The 5,000-nt window shown below is 51.0% G+C and overlaps 2 protein-coding genes across 2 annotated transcripts in view; one reads left to right on the plus strand and one right to left on the minus strand.

Annotated features, from left to right (window-relative positions):
• LOC311315724 (angiopoietin-2) overlaps window positions 1–48 on the plus strand; it is a gene marked incomplete at its 5' end in the record, with an annotated part of 7,940 nt that extends 7,892 nt beyond the window's left edge. The window contains one exon of the mRNA XM_084446428.1: window positions 1–48. This exon is cut by the window's left edge and continues 416 nt beyond it.
• Window positions 49–4,149: 4,101 nt separating this feature from the next.
• Window positions 4,150–5,000, minus strand: part of snx9a (sorting nexin 9a) — a 16,419-nt gene continuing 15,568 nt past the window's right edge. Inside the window, exon 18 of the mRNA XM_084446691.1 lies at window positions 4,150–5,000. This exon is cut by the window's right edge and continues 538 nt beyond it. The gene's annotated coding sequence lies outside the window, so the exon portion shown is untranslated.

Below are 5,000 nucleotides of genomic sequence, written 5' to 3' on the forward strand. Positions count from 1 at the left end.
GTGAGAGAGTGAGAGGAGTAGGGGTTCTGGTGTTGAGCTAACAGGACATGGTGGGTGTGTGTGGATGTGTGAGAGGAGTAGGGGTACTGGTGTTGAGCTAACAGGACATGGTGGGTGTGTGTGGATGTGTGAGAGGAGTAGGGGTACTGGTGTTGAGCTAACAGGACATGGTGGGTGTGTGTGGATGTGTGAGAGGAGTAGGGGTTCTGGTGTTGAGCTAACAGGACATGGTGGGTGTGTGTGGATGTGTGAGAGGAGTAGGGGTTCTGGTGTTGAGCTAACAGGACATGGTGGGTGTGTGTAGATGTGTGAGAGGAGTAGGGGTTCTGGTGTTGAGCTAACAGGACATGGTGGGTGTGTGTGGATGTGTGAGAGGAGTAGGGGTTCTGGTGTTGAGCTAACAGGACATGGTGGGTGTGTGTGGATGTGTGAGAGGAGTAGGGGTTCTGGTGTTGAGCTAACAGGACATGGTGGGTGTGTGTGGATGTGTGAGAGGAGTAGGGGTTCTGGTGTTGAGCTAACAGGACATGGTGGGTGTGTGTGGATGTGTGAGAGGAGTAGGGGTTCTGGTGTTGAGCTAACAGGACATGGTGGGTGTGTGTGGATGTGTGAGAGGAGTAGGGGTACTGGTGTTGAGCTAACAGGACATGGTGGGTGTGTGTGGATGTGTGAGAGGAGTAGGGGTTCTGGTGTTGAGCTAACAGGACATGGTGGGTGTGTGTGGATGTGTGAGAGGAGTAGGGGTTCTGGTGTTGAGCTAACAGGACATGGTGGGTGTGTGTGGATGTGTGAGAGGAGTAGGGGTTCTGGTGTTGAGCTAACAGGACATGGTGGGTGTGTGTGGATGTGTGAGAGGAGTAGGGGTTCTGGTGTTGAGCTAACAGGACATGGTGGGTGTGTGTGGATGTGTGAGAGGAGTAGGGGTTCTGGTGTTGAGCTAATAGGACATGGTGGGTGTGTGTGGATGTGTATACTGTGTATATCTCATGCTGTCCGGTACGGGAGGCTGACAGGACAGCAGGGGTCTGGTTCTAATAAAGCTTCACTGCTGGTCGACTCAACAGACACTAGTGAGGCAAAGTCACACTGAAATATGGCTCTGTGGGACTAGACGATGGTAACCATGGCTTTGAGAAACGGATAAAAAGTCAATGCTGTAGAGAAACATTTTCATTATATTTGTTGTATTGTTCTACCTAGTTAGCTCTGTCTGTCCGTGGGCCCCTTTCTCTGCAAGTTCCTACCTCACCTCCTGTTGCTTTTCAACTGCTGTTCTGTTTGCCTTTTAAACAATAAAACCAGACTTTAAGACTCAAGATCTGTTTATTGGCCATGTACTGTATACTGTTATGGTTCACACATTCTAGGAATGTGACTAGGGTTAAGGCATATGCTGTAGCAGACGACATAGGACAGGACAGGGTGCAGGACAGGACAGAGTGCAGGACAGGGCAGGACAGGACAGGACAGGACAGGGCAGGACAGGACAGGACAGGACAGGACACGGGGTAGGACAGGACAAGACAGGACAGGGTGCAGGACAGGACAGGGTGCAGGACAGGACCGGGCAGGACAGGACAGTGCAAAGACATGACAGTGCAAAACAGTACAAAAAACAGTGCAAACAAAATACAGTGCAATATACAATTGACAATACTGTATAGTAACATACTTGCTTTGAATGGCCGGCCCCAGGGACAGATTCTGACTGCTCTCTTCAGGGCTCCTACAGTCTTGTAACATGGTGAATGGACTGAGGTTATACAGCGCTCTTATCCAAAGCGCTTTACAATGGCCTCTCATTGTGGATGTGTGAGTGGGTGTGTGAGTGTGTGTGTGTGTGGGTGTCTGAGTGGGTGTGTGGATGTGTGAGTGGGTGTGTGAGTGGGTGTGTGAGTGGATGTGTGTGTGGGTGTGCATTGCGTGCGAGCGAGCTGCCCTGCCATATAAGCTCCCCTCCACAGATATCCTTACCTCCCGCTGCCTCATAATCTCATCATAAGCAGAGGGAGGGGGGAGAGAGGGGAGGGGGAGGAGGGGGAGAGAGAGGGGAGGGGGGGAGAGAGAGGGGAGGGGGGGAGAGGGGGGAGGAGGGGAGAGAGAGAGAGAGGGGAGGGGAGAGAGAGAGGGGAGGGGGAGAGAGAGGGGAGGGGGAGAGAGAGGGGGGAGGAGGGGAGAGAGAGAGGGGATGGGGAGAGAGAGGGGAGGGGGTGAGTGAGGGGGGAGGAGGGGAGAGAGAGAGGGGAGGGGAGAGAGAGGGGAGGGGGGGGGGATAAGTAGTGAGGTGAGACTGCAGTCTTGACTGTCAGGCTGTCATTAGTTGTGAATAAATATTTGTTCGTTTGAGTTGACAAACCTGGATAAATAAAGGTAAAAAAAATAAAGGTTAAAAAAATAAAGGTTAAAAAATACACACAAAAACTATGAATATGCATGAGGGTCGTTAAGCACTCATTATGGAAGACTACCTCCACACACCGCCCAAAGATAGACTACTTCCACACACCGCCCGAAGATAGACTACCTGCACACACCGCCCGAAGATAGACTCCCTCCACACACCGCCCGAAGATAGACTACATCCACACACTGCCTGAAGATAGACTACCTCCACACACCACCCGAAGATAGACTACCTACACACTGCCTGAAGATAGACTACCTCCACACGTGTCACAGCCCTTATCATTCAGTAGCCTACTTTATATGTTTGCAGAAAACTTGAGCAGGACCGATATTTTTCATCCAGTCCTATAAACCCATTAGCTCGCCTTATTTTCCTTAAGCCATATCTTTGATTTAATTTCAGCGAGAAAAGATTTGCATTTCCTGTTGGAGACCAACAACGAGTACAAGGGCCTGTAGTGTGTAGGGTAGACTATTACAATCCATCATAACTAATACAGTAAAACACCTCCTCTCCTCTCAGGGACTTCCTGGTAGTGATCGAGTGGCAGTGGAGGAAGTGGAGGAAGGGAGGAAGTGGAGGAAGGGAGGAAGTGGAGGAAGTCAGGGAGGGAGGAAGGGAGGAAGTGGATGAAGTGCAGGAAGTGGAGGAAGGGAGGAAGTGGAGGAAGTAGAGAAAGGGAGGAAGTGGAGGAAGTCAGGAAGGGAGGAAGTGCAGGAAGTGGAGGAAGGGAGAAGTGGAGGAAGGGAGGAAGTGGAGGAAGGGAGGAAGGGAGGAAGTGGAGGAAGGGAGGAAGTGGAGGAAGGGGAGGAAGGGGAGGGAGGGAGGAAAGGAGGAAGTGAGGAAGTGGAGGAAGGGCGGAAGTGAGGAACTGGAGGAAGGGAGGAAGTGGAGGAAGGGGAGGAAGGGAGGAAGTGGCGGAAGGGAGGAAGTGGAGGAAGTGGAGGAAGGGAGGAAGTGGAGGAAGGGAGGAAGTGAAGGAAGGGAGGAAGTGGAGGAAGTGGAGGAAGTGGACAACAACGCGATGGGCAGCCAGGTGAAATAGCTCCAGGCGGGTTAGTCACGAACTTCATGCCGCAACGAGAGATCCTGTCTCTGGGTGGACAGCTGTTCAACTCGCCTGGGACCAGGTCCTCTGGAGCTATTTCGCCTGGCTGTCCATCGCGTTGTTGGCAACAGAATGAATACCACCTACTAGCAAACAAAACATGTTCAGTCACAATTATACTGTTAAAACTAAGATGCCTGGATAAAAAAAAAAGTTTTCCAACGGATGTATTTGACGAAAGTAGATTCATAAGCAAGCCGCTTTTCATTGCTAACTCAGAGCGGGGAGAGCCATTAACGCGCATTTGCATTTCACATGATCGCAATCTGTTCGTGGACTACAAGAACACGTCATTGGTACCTTTGACTGCGCATGTCAAAGGTATCAATGACGCGTTTTATTCAAAGATGGCGCGGTCCTATAGGGCTTAACTTTTTCGAGCAGTCAGTGAATGGAGTGACCCCATCCAGTTCTATTAATACATCCATGCAGATAACTAAGAACTTGCACCACTTCCTGCAGGGGGGTTCAAAGGTCAGGAGCTGACCTGCCCCTCTCAGTGAACAGGGGACGTGCTTTCCTGGAAAACAACTGGATGCCATTATCTCTGAAGGTCACGACCTACGACCTGACAGTCCAGCCACAGTCAAGAGACCGGAACATCGAGGACTCAAAACAACAGCATTGGTAGAAATAACATTTTATTTCCCAAACTGTGAGAAACGCAGTTACATTGTGTTAATATGTACATAGTATTCTGTGAAACAGCTTAGCATAATAAAACATAGTTGTAACTCAAGGGAATGATTCTGTGTTCCAAATGCCAGAGGACCGATCATATAAAATCATTATTTCACATATATTAAATGTTTGTTAATCCATTTGGTCCCAACAAAAAAAACAACTTCCCTTTCAGCACAAGGCGACGAGAGAGAAAGAGAATGAGAGAGAGAGAGGGAGGGAGAGTTGTAAGTGAGTCTGGTTCTTTAAATGGGAAGGCACGGGGAGCAAAAATGTGCCTCTCAATGTGTGTGTGTGTGTGTGTGTGTGTGAGCGGTACTGTGGAAAGGGAAGCAGGGAGGAGGAAGATGACAGCACACTGCCAGCAGTGAGAGGAGGAGGGGCTTAAGGAGACAGGGGGGGGCTGGGAGGAGGAGGGGCCTAAAGAGACAGGGGGAGGGGCTGGGAGGAGGAGGGGCTTAAATAGACAGGGGGAGGGGCTGGGAGGAGGAGGGGCTTAGATACACAGGGAGGGGCTGGGAGGAGGAGCTTAAGGAGACAGGGGGAGGGGCTGGGAGGAGGAGGGGCTTAAAGAGACAGGGGTTTGGAGGAGGAGGGGCTTAAAGAGACAGGGGTTTGGAGGGGGAGGGGCTTAAAGAGACAGGGGGAGGGGCTGGGAGGAGGAGGGGCCTAAAGAGACAGGGGAGGGGCTGGGAGGAGGAGGGGCTTAGAGACAGGGGGAGGGGCTGGGAGGAGGATTACAGGAGGAACTACACTGGGACTCATCTCTCTTCAGTTAAAACAGTAACAGAAAGACTCTCATTG

This window comes from Borostomias antarcticus (assembly GCF_949987555.1).
Source record: "Borostomias antarcticus genome assembly, chromosome: 12".
In the NCBI taxonomy this organism is placed as follows: Eukaryota; Metazoa; Chordata; class Actinopteri; order Stomiiformes; family Stomiidae; genus Borostomias; species Borostomias antarcticus.